The following is a 25,948-nucleotide window of genomic DNA, read 5'->3' on the forward strand; positions in this document are numbered from 1 at the left end:
GTGACCCCTTTGATGACCCCCCAACTCTTTTTTGGAGACTCATAGTCATATAAACTCATTTGTCATTTCCATTTCTCCCTTTTACTCAAGGTCAAAAAGCACTTTTGACACCTGATATTACATGTAGGCTGAGAAAATCTGCTGGTCTGAGTTGACCCTTTTATTCAAGGTCATTTTCTAGTTCCATCATCAGCTGGTACTTGGTAGTAATCCCTTGGTGCCAGAGAGGCTCATTCCTAGGAGTCATGTCCCATGCTGGGAGGAAGATAATGCATTTACATGATTTACATGCTGAGTTTGGCTTTGAGACTGGCCACAAAAATTAACCAAAGGAACCAGTCTTCAGATTGCTGTCTCTTTTCTTTCTGAATACCCTTCCACCAAACTTCACCTCATATTGGGTGACACTGGAGCATTACTGTCACCTGGCTAAAGGGGCAGTTGAGTTGGGGAATGCATTTAGATGGGACCTTGTGGAAGTTATTTAGAGGCTTCTTGGTTACATCACATATCTTAGTCATCCAAATGGGTGCTGATACAAAGTACCAGAAATCTGTTGATTTTTATAAATGGTATTTATTTGGGGTAAATGCTTACAGTTACAAGGCTGCTAAAGAGTCCCACTTAAGGTATCATAAGAGGTATTTTCTCACCAAAGTCTGTTGCTGCCCTACTGATGTGGTCAAATCAAAGCCCTAATCAAGACATAATTTAATCAAAGCCATCTCAGCTGAATCTAATACAATGAAAAGGGGACCACACCAGTTTACTAGCAGACCAGTTTACTAACATAATCTCTCTTTTTAGAATTCATAAGTAATCTCAAACTGCCATATCATGTGTGGTTAAGCTATTGCTGGCTGATCCAGGTTTGTACTAGCCTCTCAGATGTGTCCTATAATATGTGGTTCTATGAGCAGTAGAAAAGAAAGAAGTTTGAAAGAAATGGTGGAAAATGCTTTCATCATTGGATGTGTAAAATTGTAAGTCATGTATTCAGTTGTCATTGAAGCCTAGTCAAAGCAGAGATTCTCTCTTGTCAGGAGTATATTCAATAATGTGGCAGAAATACTTATATGTATATCAAATTTTCTTCTATTTTTATGGAAATTGCACAAAATAGAACTTAGTGTGTTTGTAAGGCAAAAATCATTAGCAGTAATACAGCAAATACATCTGAGTGTGAATTTGCATCTTTCTATAATAGGAAAACAAATTCTAGCTAACCCTGCTAGAAAAAAAGTTAATTTTCTTTTCTCTCTCTTAAGAAAATGACCTACAACATTGTCATCATATGAAGAATTTATCAAAGATTATACAGCCAAAAAATGCAGGGAGAAAAAGGATTATAGAGATAATGTCAGGCAACATGAAAATATCTTATTTTTCAGGATTTTATGATATTTGTGGTATTTTTCAGCTTTTTGAAAATTTTAATTCTTAAGATCTCATTTCTCACAATAAATAAGCATTCATTTTCATACTTAATTTTGGATTAGTAATTGTGTGTTTTTGTCAAAGAGAACCCATAAATGATATAATCTTTAGGTTTACCAAATAAGGATTTTATCCTGGACCTAAAACGAAGGTCAGAAAAATAGTTTTACCAAGGTCACATGGTAATTTGCAAAATAGGCCACAGAACACAGACCAGCTGTGTCCTATTCGGCCTCTATCTGGTACTTCAGTCTTTTTTTCTAGCTTTAAATGTTAGATGGTTCTACTTTGGATACACATTCCAGAAAGCATACACACTTTCAAATTGATGCCACATATAAACATCAGAAGGATGTGCTCCAGAAGGAAATTACTAAAAAGTTAATATTATTTTGCATTAAATTTAGTTTCAAAAAGAATATTAAAAGATAAAACAAAAAATTAACTGGATTATTATTTATATTTTCCTTTTATGTATAGATGAATACAGTATAAGTGTATATTCAGCAGGCAATAGGAATAGCACCAAACTTGAAACCAGTAGAACTTGATTAAAGTCCATTAAACTTCTAAGGAACTTGGTGTTATTTCAGAATTGGTTAATTGTCCCTCAGAATTTCCACATTTTACAGCTTAGCCGATACCCTAATCAATACAGTGAATTATGGGCAAATCACTACATCTCAAACCTTCCTTTTCTTCATGTGTAAAATGGCGACAAAAATACCAAGCCTGCCAACTCATGCAGTTGCTCTGAGTATTAAATTAAATAATGTAGATTGGAGATGAACACATTATGTAATGTAAAATATTGTTTAAATTTTGGTATTACCAGTCTCTTAGTTTCCTAGCTGCTAAAGCAACTAAAATATAGTGGTTAGCTTAAACACCTGGAATTTATTGACTCATGGCTCTGAGGCTAGGAGAAGTCCAAAACTGAGGTGTCAGCAAGGCAGTGCTTTCTCCCTGAAGACTGTGGCAATCTGGGGCCAGTTGCTGCGGACCCTTGGTCACCTTGGCTTTTCTGTTACATGGCGATGCACATGACGATGCCTTCTCTTTTCTCTTCCAGTATCTCTTGACTTCCTGCTTCTTTCTGTGCCTTCCCTTCTGTTCCAATTTCCTTGGCTTATTAGTACTTCAGCCATATTGGATTAAGGTCCACCCTTATTCACTGGGCACCCCTGAACTAACAGCATCTTTAAAAGACCTATTTACAAAACAAGTTTATACCCATAGAACTAGGGGTTGGTACCTGAGCATGCCTTTTGTGGGGGACGTGATTCAATCTCCAACAATCTGTATGAGTGGGGAAAAGATGAAGTTGTTGTTTTTTAAATAACCTTTTAAATTTTGGAATAAGTTTAGATTTACTTTAAAAAAAAAGTTGTGGGGGAGTAGGTGTAGCTCAGTGGTTTGAATGCCTGCTTCTCTGGTACGAGGGCCTGGATTCAATCCCTGGTAATACCTTAAAAAAATCTCCTATTTTGGGGGAGCAGATGTAGCTCAAGTGGTTGAGACCGTGCTTCCTATATACAAGGTCCTGGGCTCAAGCTCTGGTAGCTCCTTAAAAAAAATTGTAAGGTAAATGCAGAGTTCCTGTGTACCCCTCAGCCAGTTTTCCCTAATATTATATTTATTTTTCTTTTTTTTCTCATCAATATTAACAACTTGAATTACTGTGACACATCCATCAAAACTAAGGAACCAACATTTGTACATTGCCAAAAGTCCAGGCTTCACTAATATTTCACTAGTTTTTCCATTAATGTCTCTTCTAGGATCCAATCAAGGAGACCAGATTGCAGTTAGTTGCCAGGGAGCTTGGTTTCTCTCTTTTTTTTTACATTCAAATGTTTATTTAGTTTATCACCTATACAACACAGAAAGTAAAAAGGAAAACGTTTGGAAATTGATCTGAAAGCTCAGGACATATTGATGTAACAGAAGTTTAAACATTAAACCCAAAGAAGACAAAGATGTCAATAAGTAATATTTGAGTACAATTCTCCTAATTGATCTACTTAATTTATGTACATGGCTCATGAAATGTTCCATATTTTTCTTGTGTAACTTTGTGCCATGTACATAACAAGCAGAAAAGATTTTAGCTACGAGGATAAAGTAACTAATTTTCTTTTTTTTTTTTTTAAGATTTACTTATTTCTCCCCCCGCCCCCGCACCCCGTTGTTTGCTCTCTGTGTCCATTCGCTGCGTGTTCTTCTGTGTCTGCTTGTTTTCTCTTTAGGTGGCCTGGAAACTGATCCTGTGACCTTCTGGAGTAGGAGAGAGGTGCTCAACCTCTTGTGCCAACTCAGCTTCCTGGCCTGCTGCATCTCTTATTGTCTCTCCTCTGGGTCTCTTTTTGTTGTGTCATCATGCTGTACCAGCTCTCTGTTTGGGTCAGCACTCTACTTGGGCCAGCTCGCTGCATGGGCCAGCTCTTTATGCAGGCCATCTCGACGTGTGGGCCAGCTCGCCTTCACCAGGAGGCCCTGGGAATCGAACCCTGGACCTCCCATACAGTAGATGGGAGCCCAATTGCTTGAGCCACATCCTCTTCCCTAATTAATTTTCTATAAATAGTTTGTGGTCAAAGGTTTATTTGTCTTACTCAGGGTAATGTGGAGGAGTGGCAGTATCTAGATTCATCACAGGTCAATTCCCAGGAAGCCTTGAACATCATTAACTGTATTTGTAGGAGTGAAAAATGGTCATGGTGACTCTGTAGCAGAAATTGTAGTGAATGTAAAGATATGGGATCTATCTCTAACGTCACAAAAGGAAGTGTTTCCAATATCCACATCCAGGAAAACCCCTACGAGGTGTAACTGAGGGTTCACCAGGAGAGGAGTCAAAGGCATAGTGCTGGCTGAGTACATTTCTCAAACCCGCAGTCCAGAAGCTATGTTCTGAAGACAGTATAATTTCTCTTGCCCATTAACAGATTCTCTGCAAATACCCAGATCCTATTCTTTACTTGTTCCCACATCCACCATTCAGTAATAGCCTAGGACACAAACTGAGTGGAATCTCTCAGCACATTCTTCCCAGTCCTGTTTTAAGTATCCATATTTGATACTCATCAGGTCATTCATAAATGATGAGGTGGTTATTGGCTGTGCCAGCATTCCACTTGGAACTTCAGCATCCTTGGGTTCATATGTAGGATGGGGCTCCAGTTCTTTGGTCTTAGAAACCAGATTGCCCAGCTTTCTCTTGGGCCCGATGTCATTATTCTGAGAAGCCAGAGAACAGACATGGCATAACAAAACTCCCTTGTAGGGTTCCTTCTTAGTGAATTGATGCAGTGCAGGCAGCAGATGTATCTACATTTCAGGGACATGGGTTTTTCAAGATAAGCCAAGCAGTGGGACAGGTACTTGCTTGTTTAAAATGCTCAGCCACCGTCAGTGTCTCTCCTCCTCTAGGCTCTCTCTCCCCTGGCCTCCAGCTGTGTCCACTGACAGCTTAGTTCTGGCATTGAGATCCATTGACAAGGGATTTTGTATACAGGATCCCTCCTCCCACCCCATTCACATCCTGCTTCTCCTCTTTAATTCAATCACATTTTGATTTAATTTGGCAGAAATGAGTATTTTACTAATGACATAGAAAGGTTTGGACAAAGGAGAATATTTTATTCTGAGAATGTTTTTTCCCTTAGTATGGACAAAATCTTATATTATCATTGTAGATGACATCTAAATGTTATATATATCCATGATAACATTTGGGATTAGGACAGCAACTTTTAAACCATTTGGCATCATTATTAATTCTTATGAAATGGATGGAACTAATTTCAAATACTTTTTGCTCACAAAGTAAAACTTCCTCATATTTAGATTAAAAAATAATTAATTCTACTCACAAGAACTATTTCACTTCCTCAAAAAGGCTTTTTTTCCCTTTATTGCCAAGATCCACTTTATGATATTTGGTAAATAAAATCCCAGACTATTTCCCCACAGTCAAACAACCTGTCAAGTTCCTCTTTATGTTAGTCAATTATAGCAGTAGAAATAATTCTTTTTTATATAGTCTTACTATTTACCTTGCATGTTATAAAAATGACACACACTTCTCTGTTTAAACAAATCATTTTTGTTGTCTTCAAAATAAATACTCATGGTTTTAGATGACTTACAGGTGATCAGGGTTTGAGGCATGAGAATGAAAAACTGGGAAATATGGGGAAGGGTGAGTGTGGGAAATTATTAATAGATTACATTTAGAAGATTAAATTAAATTGTCTTTTATTCCCATGGTCATCATTTGCTGGGTTTTGCTGCATACTCTCTTCCTTTCAAATCCAAAGCACAGGCACATCTCAAATAATGTTTTCTCATTAAGGCAAACTGGCAACTGCACTACTCTTCACTGACCACACGTAGTTAGTTGTACTGTGAGCTGCTTGTCCTGAGCTGAGCCTCCTCCAAGTGTGTTCAAGGTCATCCGACACCCTGCTTTGGTCTTCTGCTCAGACATTTTCTCAGTCTTTCTTTGTTTTTCATAGCCTAGACAGTTTTGAGGAATACTGGCCAGGTGTTTTGTAGAAGTCGTCTCAATGTGGGTTTGTTTGATGTTGCTTTCATGATTTTGCTAGGGTTATGGTTTAGGGAATTTCTATTTTTAATGAAAAGAGTAAAGCAGGGTAAAAAGTGATAAGGGGCAGAAAAAGGGTATTTCAATTCAATTGAAACAGAATGCCCCATCAGCTCTGATTGCTATCCTAATCAGTGTGCTACTGTGGAAGAACAGAATTTTTCACTCTAGCTCCATGAAGTACCTATGAGAATAGCAAGAATGCATTCAACCTCCTTTCTTTCTCATTATACTTCTGAATGGGCCTAATTTGCCCTTTAACTGTCCATATTATTCATCCAGAAAAGATGAATGGTATGTCTAAATAACACTAGGTTATGAATCCAGAATTTGAAAAGATAGGCCTGTGTCCAGGAGAGTGTGCATCTAGTCTAGATGAAAAGCTAAAGATCTATATAAAAATGATTAGCTGATCATTGTGCACCATGCCACAACGAATTAATCATACAAGGTTTGCTGAAGGCAAACCTTCAGCGCATTTGAGAAGGCATTTTTGTTTTGTTTTCTGAGAGAGGGAGAGAGAATATCTCCATGTTATTTAAGACAGTAGTAGGGAAACTTTTTCCTGAAAGGAACAGAAAGTAAATAATTTAGTTAGATTTGCAGGTCAAGAGGCAAAATTGAGGATTCTAAATAGGTACTTATGTAACTATTTAAAATGGAATTATTTTAAAAAGTTAAAACTATTCTTAGCTCTGCCACCATAGAAAAACAAGGGTCCGGCTGGATTTGGCCCATGGACCATAGTTTGCAGACCCCTGCTTTAACATATAGGAAAAAAAGGTAACTTAAACAGACTTTAAGATAAATACCCCAATACTTAAAATAAGAATTTCAATTGGTATTTAAATACTGTTGCAAAACTTTAAAAAAGTCAAGGAATGTTCAGTGGAAAGTTCCATGGAATGTAACAAAGGCAAATGCAAATTATAGGTAAGAAAAAAGGTGTTAGTAAATTTAGATGTCCAGAAAAAGTTTTAATGAAGAGGAAAGTTAAATTTTTTCCTTAGATATTGACCTATATTCCAACTTTGCAATCACAATAAGGGGAAAACAATAATCTGATTGGGACAGGAATTAACCTACATATTTCTTCCTGTGTTTACATGTCACATTGAGCAAGTCCTTGGCTAGAACCTGCTAGGCAATTTTGTTTTTATTATTTCCAGTAGAGGTATCTGTCTTGAACATCATTAGAATCATAAAAAATATTTAGTATGTAAATTCTTTTGTGACTATCCAAAGTCTAGATGATATACAATCCCCATGAACACCTCCCCCCACTATATTAAAGAAAAATTCCAAAGAGAGAAAATTCTATGATTGGGAAGAGCCTAACTCTGATTAAATTCCAGGGTTATATTAGGGTCCATTCTTTCAAGAGCTCTTTAAGCTAAGCGGTCAAATCCAACCTACAAATAGCTCTTAGCTGCTGTCTTCCTTCTCAGGTCCAGCCCTGGGAATCTGTCTGTCATAAAGGTAGCATCTCAGAAGCTACTTAGTGGTTACCCTTGATATTTGTCAGCATCCCCTTTCTCTCTGTGTACCTGCCTTCCCTTTGACCATTTCTCTCCTTGTCGACCACAGGTATTCTTGATCTCCATTCCCTCCCCTGCCTAACTCCTCCTCCAACCTTACAACTCAATCTTGACCACATTCTGATGAGTCTGCTTCTCAAACGCATCTCACTTCTATCCATTTTCCATTTTCTACTGTCAGGAGCCTGCTCCAAGCCATTACCATGTTTCTTTGCAGGAGATTCATAGTCTCCACTGCAGTTACAGTGATATGGTTCTCCTCATATTAGTTCCTTACGCTTTAAGCTTTCAGTGACTTCATTTTTTCCTGAGGACAAATTCTAAATTCCTTGAAAATGCTAATTATTGATCTAGTCCTTTTAGATTGGTCCCTGCTTATTTCCCTAGCTGGTCTTCTTTTTGGCATGTCTACCTTGTTGTCCTCCTTATTCACCATTTCTCCTCCTGCTTTTCCTCCTTGTCTCTCCCATCTCTTTCCTCATTGATATATTCAGCCTTTATTTATTTGTTTATTTATTTTCTTCCTTTCTTTCTAAACATTTTATTTTGAAATAACTTCAAACACAGGAAAGTTGCAAAAATAATATAAAACCAATATGTAGAAATCCAATATACCCCCTTACCTAGATACCCAGTTTACCAACTTTTAGCCTTTTGTGGTCTTTCTACCTACCTACATATTATCTAAATATTTGAGAGTAGTTTGCATATGCCATGCTTCTGTAACACTTAATATTTCCAGTACATTTCTTGAAAACAAGGACACTGACTTTGTAACCATTGTAATTATAGCTTTCAAGTTCAAGAAATTTAAAATTGACATAGAGAATATAGTCCGTATTCCATTTTTTCCAGTTATACCAATGTATTAGTCAGCTACAGGGGGTGTTGATGCAAAGTATCAGAAATCTGTTGACTTTTACAAAGGATATTTATTTGGGGTAAAAGCTTGCATTTATAAGACCCTAAAGAGTCCAACTCACAGTACTATAAGAGGTACTTTCTCACCAAAGTCAGCTGCCACATGTTAAAGCAAGATCCTAGGCGATTTCTGTCTGTTCTCTCCTTCCTTCTTCCCCTTAAGGCTCTGTGGTCCCACCTTCTTCCAGTCACAACTGTAGGCTGACATAGGGCTCACTTTCCAGGTCTTTTTAGCTGCTCAGCTGCTCGGTTCTCCTCAACTGCCAATGATGAGGCAAATGGCTTATCTCTCCCTGGGGCAAGATCAAAATGGACAAGTTCTCTCCTCTGGCATCTATGGAGCTCTCTCTCTTCCTGTGTGTCTTCCTGAGTAAGTGTCCATTTATATCAGCCCACCAAGGGGCCAGAAATTCAACCCTGAGTCATGCCCTACTGACATGGTTGAATCACAGCCTTAATCTTTTATTAGGTAAACTTACAACTTTTGAATTTAATACAATCAAAGGGTATTACATCTAGAGGAACAGATCAGTTTACAAACATGCTTTCTCTCTTTTTTGGGTATTCCTAAATAATATCAAACTGCTACAACCAATAATACACTTTCTTTTTTTTTCTTGGTTGGAAGTATTTTTAAAATATTTTAGTAACTTATATAAAACCTGAAATTTCTTCATTTAACCATATTCAGGTATATAATTGTATTCACAATGTTGTGCTACTATCACCACCATCCTTTACCAAAACTTTTCCATCATATCCAACAGAAATTCTGAACCAATTAAGTTGCAACTCCCCATTCCCTACCCCTTGCCCAGCTCATGGTAATCAATATTCTAGTTTCTCTATTTATGAACTTGCTTATTCTAATTATTTCATATCAGTGAGATCATACAATATTTGTCCTTTTGTGTCTGGCTTATTTCACTCAACATGATATCTTTAAGTTTCATCCATGTTGTCTCATGTGTCAAAACTTCATTCATTTCTGTCCATGGCTGCATAATTTTCTGTTGCATGTATTTACCACATTTTACTTATCCATTCATCTGTTGATGGACACTTGAGTTGCTTCTACCCTTTGGCAATTGTGAAAAATGCCACAATGAACATTGGTGTGAAAATATCTGTTTGAACAACCAATCCAATGTCCACATAGAAAAGGTGGCATTGGATTGGGAAAAGTGGACATGGTGACTGATGGGTATGGGGAAAGGCAGGAAGAGATGAGAGGTGGAGGCGTCTTTGGGACATGGAGCTGCCCTGGATGGTGCTTCAGAGGCAATCACCAGACATTGTAAATCCTCACAGGGCCCACTGGATGGAATGGGGGAGAGTATGGGCCATGATGTGGACCATTGACCATGAGGTGCAGAGGTGCCCAAAGATGTACTTACCAAATCCAATGGATGTGTCATGATGATGGGAATGAGTGTTGCTGGGGGGGGGGGGGAGAGGTGAGGTGGGGGTGGTGGGGTTGAATGGGACCTCATATATATATATTTTTAATGTAATATTATTACAAAGTCAATTAAAAAAAAAATCTGTTTGAGTCAATTATTTTGAGTATGTACCCAGAAGTAAGATTGCTAGGTCATATAGTAATTCTATACTTAAGTTTCTAAGGAACCACCAAACTGTTTTCCACAGTGGCTGCATCATGTTACATTCCCACCAACAATGAATGAGTGTTCCTGTTTCTGTACATCTTCTCAAACACTTGTTATTTTTTGTGGTTTCTCATTGTGGTTTTGGTTTGCATTTCCCTAGTGGACAGCCACTTCTTTAGGTCCTTAGAACATGGCCTGCTCTTGCTTTCTCTTCCCTAGGCCTTCACTCAACACAGCACTGGCATCTCCCAGTCATTCTTCAGGTTTCAACTTAAAGGCCATGCTCTACCCCTCTCCCACAAAAATCTCCCTGACCTTCCTCTTCCACTAGTTTAGTTTGGGTGTCTTTACTATGTTTTCAAAGACCCCCTTAATTTCCCTTTAAAGATTCACCCTATTTGAGATTTTTATGAATACATCAAATAAATGTTGGAGGGAAACTGATATTTGGAGTTAATTCTTACCACAGAAATTTTCTTTTACTGTACAAATATTGATAACTAGGCTACACTGCATTCTAAATTAGCCACAACTATGGGAAAATTTAATAATTTTTCCCTGAAAGTTAGCTCAGAATTAAATTTTCCCTAGTCCCTATTCCTATCCCAAGTGTAGGGCCACAGTGTGGGGAACCAAGTGATGCAACCTAATGAGTTAAGCTTTTATGTAGGAAGTTAGGCATGCTTGGGATTACCAAAAAAAAAAAAAATCATTGGTTGTAAAATATAACCTTGGTTTGTTACATGTCTGCATATATAGCTATATTATTAATCTATTATTCGAATACAGTGGGGCATGAGTTGCATGCTTGCAGAAGGTTGGAACATATCATGAAGCAAAGAGTATAATTGTGGATTGTAGGTAGCAATTCCAAAGAGATTCAGAATCACTGATCTATCTCTTCTTTTTTTAGATTATCTTGTAAACACTCCTGAGTTCAAGCTTCCATCATGTCCACACTTAACATTTATACTTTCCCCCTCATTTTTGTGAATGTTGGTATTTTTTTTTTTTAATCATGATTGTCTTCCCTTTCAAAACACTATATACTTTTCTTTGGTTATTTCATAGCGGTCAGTTTTAAGTTATAAAAAAAACTTTAATTTAATCCTGAAAAATTTGTTTTGGTAGCTAGAAATTTAGAAGTTGTTCCCTAGAAGCTATTGAACACAACTCACAAATTTCTGTCATCTATATCTACCCACATTTAGAGATGAAGTGCATTTACATCTATTTATAGTATTATGTCACTGGAGAGCCTATATTTTATTACAACTGAGCATAGTGGATTATGGAAAAACATGTAAGAATGTCTCAGTGTTTTCATTATGACTGTGATTGACTTGCTGTGACATTCCATCTCCCTAATGAATGTAAAAGCATTGCTGAAATATCCTCATTCAGCAGAAATTCATAAACAAGGAAGGGAAGTCATTTAATTTTAGCTTATACTAAACTTTGACTTGGTGGTTCCAGTTTTGGATGGTAGCCACAAAAAGTCAGACAAATCCTATGATGTCAGACCACAGGGCAGTTTCTGGTAACAGCAAGCTATTGTACCTTTCTTCTTGGCAAAACCCCACAGTATGTTTTTCCTAACAAGTATTTAAGGTCAATTAGAAGTCCATTCTGAAGTTTATAACCCTCCACACTAAAAACATGCCTATGTATAGCTCCCCTTCTGTGGCTGTCGTGGAGTTCCCTCCCTGAACTCACATTGGGGAATTCATTGTTTTGTTGATCTGGTTGACTCAAACCTGTGTCTGCACACACGTGGTGCTTCACATGCCTGCCTCCTGCCCCTTTTCAAGCTTCACTGCCAGCATTCACCCTCTTGTCACACCTCTCTTCAAGATTCCAGAACAGAGCTCAATTTCATAACTCTGGGAAATATGCTTGGCACAGTCCAAACTGGAACTCTAAATGTGTTTCTCTTTGGGAATTCATGTGGCAGACAACCTTGTTCACTTTCTTGATTAATTGGGTTTTGTACACTAGCTAGGAACCTAATCATCACATAATAATGGTGGTGTGGAAAGTGTGTTAAACAACTGCTTTTGGGGAGGAGGTGTTTGTAAAACAAACAAACAAAAAATTGGAGTTGCCTGGCTTCAGCACTAGTTAGTCATACTAATTACATACATTTAGTAACAAAATGAATTGTGATTTTAAGAAAGATACCAATTAAAACATATATTTTTTCTATCTTTCTCCCCACCTCTCCCCCCACCTCACTGACTGAGAGGGCTTCCTTGTCTGTTTTCTCATTATTTTTGCTCATTGTTTTTAGCTCGTTTTCTGTTTTGTTTTTTCTTTAGGAAGCACTGGAACCTGAACCCAGGACCTCCCATGTGGGAGGTCGGTGCCCAACAGCTTAAGCCACATCCATTACCTGATGGTCTTGCTTTTTGTTTTGTTTTGTTTTTGCTCACTGTCTGCTCGTTGTTTGCTTGTTGTCTTGCTCATAGTTTTTGCTCAATGTCTGCTCATTATCTGTTCATTGTTTGTCTTCTTTAGGAAGCATCGGAAACTGAACCTGGGACCTCCCATGTGGGAGATAGAACTGCTTGAGCCACATCCATTCCGAAAGGTACCAATTTTGAAGCAATTGAAATAGTCAATTATTTATATGTGTAGTATAGCAAGCAAGTCAAAAGTAAACAAGTCTCAATACACAAGTCTCTGAGGATGGCCTTCATCCATATTTACAAAGTGTTGTAATTCTAAAATGTAGCCAAAGGATAACTATGTGAAATATGTGAAATCAAGATGACTTAGAATAATTTTGAGTTTGACTCTTCTCTTTTACCTCTCCTACCCCTAAGACACTTAAAAGACAAATTTAGTAGTACATGGTGTTTTATTACGTTATTTGGTGAGAAGGAAATGTTATCATTTGAGCCTTAATCATTGTGCCCTTTGGGAATGTATTGAGAAATCATTGGGTGAGAAAGAAAAGAAATGCTTGTATTGGTGAAAAAGAATGTAGAGGTGGAAAGATCTTTGTATCTGCAGGAATGAGGATAGAGTTCATTCATTAAAACAAAAACCTCAGACCGAAAACACATGGGAAATAAATCCTCAGAGGAAAAAAATGGAGAGCAGCTTCTAAGATATGAATTAAATGATTAAGTGGCCAAAAATTATCTGCGGGTTTAATTGTATAACCATATCATATAATCATATGAATGTTTCCTTTGAGGAATGAAAAACAGGTAGTTTGGGGGCAAAAACGAGGTAAGAATGGGGAGAATAAGCTATTTATAGGAAAGATTTTGATTCTGCAGCCAAAGTCTTCCTATTGATAATTTATCCTTTCTAAAGGATGATGGGAATTAGTTTTCTTTAAGAGATGAGGTTTTTAGTTTATGCCCTTAGGCTTTTACTATTCAACTTTACACTGTAAATTTCATGGCCTTCTAAAAGCAACTTTGTGGAAAGATATCTCCAGAAGTATGAGAGTGGAGTTGTGAATAGCAAGAGTAAGGGGAAAACTGAGAAGGGCTAGGAAAGATTGCTGAGCTAGAGGAGCTGAAAGTGCAGAAAAGAAATCTCATCTTGGCTCAGAAACATCTGTTCATGGGGGGAGAAGGGAGGCACTACACTTACAGAAAGGAAAACCAAAGTCAAAATTTCATGCTAAACTAGAGGAGACTAGGACCAGAGCCCAGGAAACTAGGTCTCAATTTAATGTCCAAAGATGCAGGCCCATATCAAGGGCTAAAGAGACCCATGGGAGTTATGGTCATGGCCGATGGGGTTAACTACCAGGGCAGATGGCCCCTCTTTGGAAATGGTGTTTATGTGTGATGAATCTGGACTCAGATGGGATCTCCCTTCATAAGACTTTCATGCTAATGTGCTGGAGGTGCAGTTAAAGTTGGGGTTTAAGATATATTTAGGGGATTTGAATCTCTGGACTGACAATGTGATAGCCAGATCCTGAGCCTCAACAGACTCCAGCACCTACAATCTGATTTATTGGACTTACCACACTCAGCTAAGATGGAGGTGAAGAAGGACAACCACCACACCATGGAGCCTAGAGTGATTACAACTGAAAATGGGAGGATTGCATCCAGCATCCAGGTGGAATCTGAGCCTCCTCTTGACATAAAGGTGCAATGGACACAACCAATCCAGTGTCCACATAGAAGAGGTGGCATTGGATTGGGAAAAGTGGACATAATGGACAAAGGGTATGGGGAAAGGCAGGAAGAGATGAGAGGTGGAGGCGTCTTCGGGACATGGAGCTGCCCTGGATGGTGCTTCAGAGATAATCACCGGACATTGTAAATCCTCACAGGGCCTACATGATGGAATAGAGGAGAGTATGGGCCATGATGTGAACCAATGTATATGAGGTGCAGAGGTGCCCAAAGATGTACTTACCAAATCCAATGGATGTGTCATGATGATGGGAACGAGTGTTGTTGGGGGGGGGAGAGGGGGGGGTGGGGGGGTGGGGTTGAATGGGACCTCACATATATATTTTTAATGTAATATTATTACAAAGTCAATAAAAAATAAAAAAATAAAAAATAAAAAATAAAAAAAATAAAGAAGGAAAAAAAAAAAAAAAGAGACTAGTGGAAGAGAAAGATCAGAATTCCAGGTCAGCAGAACTCAGTTCAAATCATTAAGCACGTGAAAAATCCACCATGTGCCAGGAATATTGCTGGGTGCAGAAGGCACAGTCAGAGATATAAGCCGGGGTTGGTGGGTGTCCAGGGGCTTAAGTGATAGGAAGTACAAACAGGATGAGGACTCTGGGAATGGAAGACTGGAAAAAGTACCTCCCATCCTGCTGTAGATGGGAGTATAGCTAGAAAATGACTCAGGGTAAGTCCCCAGATGTGGGAAGTTAGCCCTTTTCCTTTAGATCAGGGGTTCTTAGCCTTTTTTGTTCCATGGACCGCTTTGCCAGTCAGGTGAAAACCATGGACCCCTTGCTAAGTCCACACTACACTGTGGATTTTTAATAAATATATCACACCCATACCAACATGTCCCCAAGAGAATAATGTTTTTTTTAAAATTTAGATTCAAGCTCATAGATCCCTTGTTAAGAACCCCTGCTTTAGATTAAATCCCCTCCTTGATGTGTGTAGGCAACTGCAGGCAAAGGTATGAATGGACTTCTAAGTTATAATAAAAGAAAGAATAGATCCTGTAAGTATTACACAAAAGCCTGGTAATAAAGAAGGTAAAATTGGGTTTTTCCATCATGTTACTGAGAAATATTTTTGATGATTCCAGGGTACAGAAAACAGGAATCTGAACAAATGTTGTTGAGGTTATCAGATGTGTTCATGAGATCATTGAAGAAAGGGACTTTTCCTAGTCAAAGTTAGATTTTTAAATATAGAATCTGGGACTGTGTTGTGACTCAATAACATGTTGACTTTTTTCATAGGATCCTTTAAAATTCTATGTTAGGAACTTTGGTGGTATAGCTTTTATCTTCCCAGCTACAGATGTGAATAATTTGAAACAGATTCTGGCTATGCTGGGGCTGTAGAGTTGCAAAGTGGCAGCTAAATTCAGCTTACAGCCTCATGATGTATATATATATTTTCTGTTCTAATCACCTCAGAATTGTAAATGTTATTGAATTTGGATGCCTTTGGGAGAGACATACACTCCCCATTTTGCCAGTTACCAGCTTTCCTTCTTACATGACAAGCTAGTTTTTTCCAGCCCCCTACCCGAAGGCCTTTGAGTTTGACCCTTTTACCAATACCTGGGAAATAAAGAACCATAGCCAGCAGAGTGAGCTGATGTAAAAAACAAAAATTAGACAAAATGCACATAGGATGTTTTCAAATTTTTCATCACTGTAGCAAGTGACTTCCAAAACAAGGGGCAGAGGGCCTAATCCTGTTTGTTCATTTGGGCTCTTCAATAACCAATTGAAGTCTAGAACCTTCTTTGTAAGGCACTGCCCAATTGTTCTCTCACTCTGGACTGGTTGGCCATATTCGCAAATACCAGAATTTCCAAACACCGTCAGAGACTGATGGGACAGTTAGCTTATGAAGTGCTCTTGGTGTATACTCGCAGGCTTCGTCCTTCCTTTCCAAAGACAAATCCTGAGGCCAGATTATAGGCCTTGTCAGAACTTCTAACATCAGCTGCACACTGTTCAAGCCAGTGCTAGCCCATCCCTCAAAGACCAGTTGCAGTTCCTTCATAGACCCAGGTCCCCAGCCTACACTGGCCTTCCCCTCCACACTGAGGACTACACTGGCTGATCCTGACTGGGTCCCTAACTTCAAGGCTCTGGGAGCATAGTTGGACTATTGGTACCTTCTCTCTCAGAAGGCTCTGGCGTCTTTATGTAAATAGATTCATTTCCTCCCTAGAAAGAGCTTTGCTTATCTCGTGTTTCCTTGCTGAAATACCAAAAACAGTTTTTTCACCACCTTGAGTCCATTTTTTTAAAAGATTTATTTATTTTATTTATTTATCTCCCCTTCCCCCTGCCCCAGTTGTCTGCTCTGTGTCTATTTGCTGCGTGTTCTTCTTTTTGTCCACTTTCTGCTGTTGTCAGCAGCACGGGAATCTGTGTCTCTTTTTGTTGCATCATCTTGCTGCATCAGCTCTCTCTGTGTGTGGTGCCGGTGCCATTCTTGGGCAGGCTGAACTTCTTTCGCGCTGGGGTGCACTCCTTGCGCATGGGGCTCCCCAACGTAGGGACACCCCTGTGTGGCCGGGCACTCCTTGCGCACATCAGCACTGCACATGGGCCAGCTCCACACGGGTCAAGGAGGCCGGGGGTTTGAACCGCGGACCTCCCATGTGGTAGACGGACACCCTAACCACTGGGCCAAGTCTGCTTCCCCCCTTGAATCCTGTATCTACCCCATGTTGGCCTACTCTCACCCTACATTACTTAACTAAGGGAGATTGCTCAAAAGCTTCTTTTTATAACAGGAGTTTGCTTCTAGTTGACTTTCTCTAATTTCTTTTCATTTGTAGTAAAATATGCATAACATAAACATCATTTTAACCATTTTAAGTGGACATTTCTTTTACTTTAAATGCATCAACAATACTGTGTACCTTTCACCATTATATATTTCTAGACTATTTTCATCATCCTAAACCAAAACTCATACTCATTTAGCAGTTACCTCCCCATTTCCTCCACTTCCCTCTGTAACCACTATAATTGGTGGTAACCACTATTCTGTTGCTTTCTGTCTCCATGACTTTGCTTATTCTAAGTATTTCGTATAAGAGAAATCATACAATTTTTGTCCTTTCGTGTCTGGCTTACTTCATTTGACGTGATATCTTTCACGTTTCATGCATGTTGCAGCATGTACAGCATTTCACTTCTTTTTACTGCTGAATAATATTCCATCATATGCTTATACCACATTTTGTTTATCTATTCATCTGTTGATGGACACTGGGGTTGCTTCCACCTTTTGGCTATTGTGAATAATCCTGCAATGAACATTGGTGTGGGGGTCCAGCCTCCTCCCCATGTCCTAAGCATGTAGCTGCCTGTGTGACCTAGGCATAAGTTAAAGGTTAACGACCCTCCCCAGAGGGAAGAGAATGTATAGATGCTATCATAAACTAAAATCTTCCCAAAGCAGTAAACATTCTTGGTAAATGTCCTTCCTATAAGCATAGTGAAAACATCCCCATATCCCATGTGTCCTCTTCATGTGACCCCACCCTAGCAGGAACTCTGTTCTCACACCCTATGGAATTTATCAGCCCTCATTTTCTCATCTCTTTGTGGAGTGCTATCTTCATTCTCTGAACTGCTTTCTTTAGAGATTTTCTCCTGTCCGTATGTTCCAATAAATCTTATGCCTAACTAAATGCCAGGTGTGTTCTTTGGTCTCACAGCCTCACCACGTCATGCCCTTCAAGAGCTGAGTTGTAACAATTGGTGTACAAGTATCTGTCCAAGTCCCAACTACCAGTTCTGGTAAATACCTAGGAGTGGAATTTTGGGATCATATGGTAATTCCATATTTAACTTTTTGAGGAACGACCAAACTGTTTTTAACAGTGACTGCACCATTTTACAATCCCATCAATAATGTACAAGGGTTCCTACTTCTCCACGTCCTTGCCAAAATTTGTTACTTTCATTAAAAAAAAAAAAATAGCCATCCTAGTGGGTATAAGTGGTATCTCATTGTCATTCTAATTTTCATTTCTCTAATGACTAATGATGCTGAACATCTTTTCATATACTTATTGGCCATTTGAATATCTCTAATTTTTTTCTTGAACTTTTCATTTTGAAGTAATTTCAAACTTGCAGGACAGTTGCAAAAAAATAAATAAATAAACCCTTTACAGAGAACTCCAGAATGCCCTTCCTTCTCCCAGATACCCAGATCTACCAATTTTAGCTTTTTACCACATTTGCTGTATCATTCTATCTACCTATCTTTCTATCAATTTATTAATCTATCATCATCTATCACTTTACAGTATGATTTTTTAATTGTAATTTTTAAAATCAGAGAAGTTGTAGGTTTACATAAAATTTATGTGAAAAATACAACATTCCCACATAACCCCTTACTGTTTGTACTTAGCATTGGTGTGGTACCTTTGTTACAATTGACGAAAGAATATTAAAATATTATTGCTAACTATAGTCCATAGTTATTTTTTCCCATATGAAACCCTATTAAAAGCTAGTAATAGTGACATACATTCATTATAGTTCATGAAAGAACCTTCTGTTTATACTATCTAATTCATTTATTTATTCTTTAAATTTGCCATTTTTACCTTTTTTTTAAAGATTTGTTTTTGTTTACTTATTTCTTCCCTCCCCCCCACCCGCATCGTTTGTGCTTGCTATCTACTCATTGTGTGCTCCTCTTCTTTTTAGGAGGCCCTGGAACTGAACTCAGGACGTCCCATGTGGGAGGGGGGCACCCAATTGCTTGAGTCACATCTGCTCCTTGCTTTTGTTATTGTATTTCTTCATTGTGTGTCCTTGTTGCCTCATCTTTTTGAATCATCTTGTTGAGTCATCTTGTTGCATCAGCTCACTGCGCCGGCCTGTGGTCAGCCTGATGTCTTGCTCATCTTCTTTAGGAGGCAACAGGAACCAAACCTGGGACCTCCCATGTGGTAGGTGGGTGCCCAACTGCTTGGCCACTTCCAGATCTTATTTATTTATTTATTTATTTATTTATTTATTATTTATTTATCTATTTATTTTTAATTCTTTTTAGGTTCTGTTTTATTTTTTATTTTCTTCCCTTCCCCTCCCTGCTGTTTATGCTGTCTGTGTCCATTCGCTGTGTGATCTTTTGTATCTGTTGTTCTTTTTATCTTCTCTTTTTGTTTTTCTCCTCTATGATTCACTGGGATTCAATCCTGGTAACCTCTGATGTGGAGAGAGGTTCCCTGTCAATTGCACCACTTCAGTTCCTGGTCTCAGCTGTGCTTCACCTTGACCTTCCCCTTCATCTCTCTTTTGTTGAGTCATCATCTTGCTGCATAACTCACTTGAGCAGGCACTGGCTCACTGCACGAGCATTCGGCTGTAGCACTGGGCTTGCCATGAGGGCACTGGCTTACCATGCGGGCACTCATGCAGGCACTTGGCTCACCACACAAGTACTGGCTCACTGCGCAGGCACACTTTCTCTTCTTCTTTGTCACCATGAGGCCCCAGGGATCAAACCTGGGTCCTCCCATATGGTAGGTGGAGGCCTTATCATGTGAGCCACATCCACTTCCCTCTAATTTATTTTTAAACTACACCAAGCATCCTGCTTACTCCTTGTTTTGGCATCTTATTATATTAACATTTTTCACTTGAAACTTTGGTGGTTTGCACTCCAGAAAACCATGTTCTTAAAGCTAATCCATTCCTGCGGGTATACACCTATTGATGAGATTACTTCAGTTAAGGTGTGGCCCAGGGTGGGTCTTGATTCTGTTACTGGAGTCCTTTATAAGAGAATGAAATTCAGACAAAGAGAAAGAAAGCCGTGGAAGCAAGAAGCTGAAGACAATGAACCCAGAAGAGAAAGAAGAGACCAGTAGACACTACCATGAGCCTTGTCCATGTAGTAGAGAAACCATTGGCAGCTGGTCTTGGGGAATAAAGCAAAGTCTTTTTTTTTAAAGATTTATTTTTTATTTATTTCTCTCCCTTCCCCTCCCTCTCCCTCCCATTGTCTGCTCTCTGTGTCCATCCACTGTGTGTTCCTCTGTGACTGCTTCTATCCTTATCAGTGGTACTGGGAATCTGTGTTTCACCTTGTTGCATCATCCTGTTGTGTCAGCTCTCCATGTGTGTGGCACCATTCTTCGGCAGGCTATACTTTCTTTTGCACTGGGCAGCTCTCTTTATGGGGCACACTCCTTGCACGTGGGGCTCCCCTACACGGGGGACACCCCTGCACGGCAGGGCACTCCTTGTGCGCATCAGCACTGTGCATGGGCCAGCTCCACATGGGTCAAGGAAGCCTGGGGTTTGAACCGAGGACCACCCATGTGGTAGGCAGATGCTCTATCCATTGGGCCAATGTCTGCTATCCAGCAAAGTCTTAATGATGTCTTGATTTGGGTATTTTTCTCACCCTCAAAACTGTAAGCTAATAGATTCCCATTCTTTTTTTTTAAAGATTTATTTTATTTATTTATTTCTCCCACCCCTTCATTGTTTGTACTTGCTGTGTCTATTTATCTCCCTTGTTTTTTTTTGTTTTTTTTTTCTTTAGGAGACACCAGGAACTGAACCTGGGACCTCTGATGTGGGAGGGAAGTACCTAATTGCTTGAGCCACCTCCATTCCTGGCTTTGTTGTGTTTCTCTCCCTTTTTTAAAAAATTCTTGTGCCTTTTGTTGTGTCATCATGTTGTGTCAGCTTGCCATACCTGCCTGATTTGTCAGCCCGCTGTCTTACTCATCTTCTTTAGGAGGCACTGGGAACCTCTGCTCCCTGCTTTGTTGTGTCTCTCATGTTTTTTTCTCCTTGTCTCTTGTATTGTCTTGTTGCATCAGCTTGCTGTACCTGCCTGTTGTGCCAGCTCACTGTCTTCTTTAGGAGGTACCAAGGACTGAACCAGGGACCTCCCATGTGGTAGATGGGAGCTCAATTGCTTGAGCCACATCAGCTTTCCAGATTCCTATTCTTTAAAGCCAACCCATTTCATTGTATCTGCTTTTTGCAGTCTGGGAAATGAAAACAGGAGCTTGCATCAATTTTTATTGATTGATAGATCATGCAGAAAGAGGATCAGATCTATTAATATAGATAACTATAAAATTATGAATTACAAATTATGTGAAAGAAGTTGTGGGAAATTAGTTTCTGGAAGGCTTCTTTTTTTTTTAACCAGATGTAATAATTTAGGTCAATGGCCAAATTTTGTAGGTGCTGAACTTCTTTCTGACAGACTCTCAGTTACGTTCTTTATTTGAAGCATAACTTTAAAATCTCAAAGAAGTTACACCAGGAAGACTCTAGAGTTGTTCAAGAACTACTCTAAATAGGAGTGTCCAAATCCTTGTCAATTGAAAAGAATTATTTGTTCTACCAATGTGATTCCATCTGGTTAAATTGAGAGTGTAATTTATCACATTTGGTAAAAGTCCAGACCTTTTACTAATTATAGATATTTTAACTAAATGGAAATGCCATCTAAAATATATGCCAGCTCTCTTCCTGATATGCTGCAAGTCTAAGCCTCTCGGAGAAATATTTTCAATAAAAGTACTTTAGTCACAGGACTTCTACTCCAGCCATTTTGAATGATCAGGTCTAGAAATGTTTTTCACCAGGCATTTATGGTTTATATTCATTTTTATTCAGCTTTGACTCCAAAGTTGATTTAATTTTGGGCTAAGTTTCATGTGCTCTGAAGAGACATCTGTTTTTAAAATTTTTAATTGTTAATTTAAAAATAGTATTTGTTTTAGTTTCCTGCTAAAACAAATACCATACAATGGGTTGGCTTAACAACAGTTTACTGACTCACTGTTTCAGAGTCTAGAAGGCTGCCTTCCTCCTGGAGTCAGTATCCTCTGGCTGTCCACAATCTCTGGGGTTTCTTAACTTTTCTGTCTCAAGGTGACACAGATGGTTATGTCTTTTCCTTTCTCCTCTGGGTTGACTTCCAGCTTCTGGCTGCTTCCCATGGCATTTCTCTCTGTCTGATTTCACTGTTTATAGAGAACTCCGGGAATACAGATTAATGCTCAACTTTGTTCACTTGGACCACAACTTAACTGAAGTAGTACCTTGAAGAGATCTCATTTACAATGGGTCCACACCCACCAGAATGCAGCCAAGATCAAGAACATGCCCAAATTGGGACACACAATTCAATCCACCACAGTAATGGATTCACTTGGTTAAAAATAAGTATTAAAAATATATAATGAGATGTCTCCCTCTCATCCCTGTCATGCATTATCCCAGTTGACAACCTCCTTCCAATAAGTTAACTACATTTGTTTCTTAATCTTTTTCTCTTTGTTTAAAACTAGGGGAGTGGATGTGGCTCAAGTGGTTGAGTGCCTGCATCTCATATGGGAGGTCCTGGGTTCAATTCCCAGTGCCTCCTGAAAAAAAAACAACAACCAAAATCAACAAGAAAAACAAACAAAAAACCAATTCAGGGAAGTGATGTGACTCAGTGGTTGAGTGCTGGCTTTCTACATACATGGTCCTGGGTTCAATCCCTGGCCCTGGTACCTCAAAAACAAACAAACAAAAAACACACAAAAAAACTGTATGTGTATATATTGGGAGGGAGAAATAGAATATTAACTTTATTAATATATAAACAAACACCAATATTATTTTTCTGCTCTTTTTACACAGATGACATCATTCTATGCACATGGTCCTACATTTAAAAAAATTTAATAATGTGTTTTGGAGATAATTACATCACCATATCTGGTAGATTGAATTATATACATGTTCTTAATCCAATCCCTATTCCTATGGGTGTGAAACCATTTAAATTTGTTAAGGTAAGTCAAAGTGTACACTTATTTGTGAATAGGGTGTTCTAAGACCCTATGTAGGTTGGGTGAAATCTATGATAAAATGGAGGTAAGTAGTTATACAGGGAAGGTATAAGACGGGGGCCTACGGATACTATTGGGTAGGGCTTTGCAGGCTTGGGGGGAGGGGCTAGAGTTGGGAGGATGAGTCAGATGGTCCGAGGAATTGGGGGGAGGGTTAGGGGGAACAGATGAACATGGGAGATTGTTGGGTATGTGGTTGAAACTATAATGTTGAGAAAACTCTTTAGAAAATATAATAAGAAAGGGTTACTAGTTTAAGGTGCTTAATGGGAGCATCTGCCACAGGGACAGGCTTCTAGGGAGTGTATGGGTGCTCATCCTGTCATAATGTGTTATATCATTGGTTGGAGGCCCATACAATGAGTGTGATGGTGTACCCCCATCCTGGGGAGGCCTGATGTTCTCAAACATAAGGAATTGTATCTCTCAAGAGAATTGGTGGCTCCCAATGGGGGAGAACAGTCTAGTGTGTCAAGCCCTCAGCATTGTTGCAAGTATCTGTGAATCTGGTCTTTCATGCAGTGAAGCTTGGTTGACACTGTGGGTCATGAGGGGAATGGGAGAGAGAAATAGAATAGATGGAAGCAGGGTAACTGGGGGGCAATGGAAGTGTTCCACAAGATCATGCAATGATGGATATAGGACTTGCTGAATTTCACCAAAAATTTATAAAAGTGTGTAGGCTAAAATGTAAACCATAATGTAAACCATAATGTAACTAAAAATTTAGAAAATTTTACAGTCTAAAATATAAACCATAATGTAAACCAAAATGGAACCATGTTTGGTAGCTATGTTTCAATATCTGTATATCAGCTGCAGCAAATATAATATGAACATGTAAAAAGATCCTTGCTGGGAAAAGGGGAAAAGGGTTTGATATTGGATATATGGAAGTCCTTATATTGTATAAGTGACTTTTCTGTGATCTAAAACTTTTTTGAAGACAAAATTAAATATTAAAAAAAAAAAGAATATAGACATTGAGAAAGGAATGAAAGAAATTGCCTTGCCACTGTCCATACAGGGCAACACCTATTACAGTGATGAAAGGCAAAACATCAAAAACAAAGATTTTATGGTATTTTCCATTTTTTAATACCTCAATTTTTTACTTTATTTTAGTTTTTCTAAATTAGTACGTATTCTGTTTCTAATCTTTAAACCTATCATTACTATGACATTTTCCTACTAATTGAATTTGGCAATATATTAGGCTTCATTTTTGAAGAAGTTTTGGACCATAGAGGGGTTCAACTATGGCAGAGGAGGAATGCTGGTGTAGGCTGCTACTGATGGGGGACACACAGTTGGAAGGGAGTTCTCCAGGTCATGTATATAGGGTATATAAAAATGTTCAGATATTCCTTGGGTATTTTCATAGTAGTTATAGTTACAAATGACAACTGAGGGAGTGCTGAGTTCCTAGCCAAGGGAGCTCTGACACATTCCCCAATGGAACAGCAACAATCCCCCAAGTACAAGGGCAAAGACCAGTGAAGAAGGATTGCCCAATGATGAACCCTTGATGCTGATGTCTATGCTTATGAGCCTGTGTGCCTGAAATTTCACTAGGCCTAGAGCTGCAGTGTGCCTAAGAGTTACCTCCTGAGAACCTCCATGTTGCTCAAATGTGGCCACTCTCTAAGCCAAACTCAGCATGTAAATACATTACCTTTCCCCCAGCATGGGACACGACTTCTAGGGATGAACTTCCCTGGCACTGAAGGATTACTACCAATCATTAGCTGGTGATGCAACTAGAAAAAGACCAGCGGTGCTCAGAGATGTGTTCACCAAATGCAATGAATGTCTCATGATGATGGAGGAGATTGTTGTTATGGGGGGAGGAGTGGAGTGAGGGGGGTGGAGGGTATATGGGGACCTCATATTTTTTGAATGTAATATTAAAAAATAAATAAAGACAAAAAAAAAAAAAGAGAAAAATACCTTGAATTAAAGGCAGAAATGGTAAAGACAAATGAGTTTATATGACTAAGAGTCTTCAAAAAAGAGTTGGGAGATCATCAGAGGAGTTGTGCTTATGCACATCTCAGCAGAATCCCAGAGACAGCCAAAGTAGATACAACCCCAGGTACTGATGCTTCTGAGGGCTATGGAGACACACAGGTTCTACGATCATGGCAGATAGCTCTGGAGTTTAGTGCCTTGTGGGTGGGCCCTACTTTGGAATTAGTGTTCCTGAGTGTGATGGAGTTGGAGTCAGCTGTGACCTTTTTACACATGCCTCTTCTATCACTTTTACAGAACCTGTGGTTGGTGCTGGGGTTGATGTAGACTTAGGAGACTTGAATCTCTGGACTAGCCATGTGCCAGGTGGGCCCTGAGCCTCAGTACAGTTGCAACCCCTACTCTCTGGTTTGTTGGACTTACCCAGGTCAGTTAACAGGGAGGAGAAGATGGTTAATCACCACACCAGGGAACCGGGAGTGCCTATAACTGCAAGTTGGAGAATCCCATCCATTAACCTTGTGGAATCTAAGGTCCCTCTCGATTTAGAGGTGAAGTGGACATCACCATCCCAGGGTCCACAGGATGGAGGAATAAAATATGAGTTAGAGTGGACTTACTGGTATTCTACTATAGAACTATTGTGACTAGCAATGGAAGAAATTGTAGCATTGATGTGGAGACAGTGGCCATGGTAGTTGCTGAGGGCAGGGAGAGGGAGGATGGGATGTGATGCCGGGGCATTTTTGGGACTTGGTGTTGTCCTAAATGATATTGCAGGGACAGATGCTGAACATTATATATCCTGCCATAACCTA

At 39.1% G+C, this 25,948-nt stretch overlaps 1 long non-coding RNA gene across 1 annotated transcript in view; it reads left to right on the plus strand.

The window, feature by feature from the left end:
• Nucleotides 1-12,691, plus strand: part of LOC131278380 (uncharacterized) — a 72,470-nt gene extending 59,779 nt beyond the window's left edge. The window contains exon 3 of the long non-coding RNA XR_009185697.2: nt 12,633-12,691. This is a non-coding gene — a long non-coding RNA (uncharacterized lncRNA). The remainder of the gene's footprint in view (nt 1-12,632) is intronic.
• The last annotated feature ends 13,257 nt before the right edge of the window (nt 12,692-25,948 follow it).

This window comes from Dasypus novemcinctus, chromosome 4 (assembly GCF_030445035.2).
Source record: "Dasypus novemcinctus isolate mDasNov1 chromosome 4, mDasNov1.1.hap2, whole genome shotgun sequence".
Lineage (NCBI taxonomy): Eukaryota > Metazoa > Chordata > Mammalia > Cingulata > Dasypodidae > Dasypus > Dasypus novemcinctus.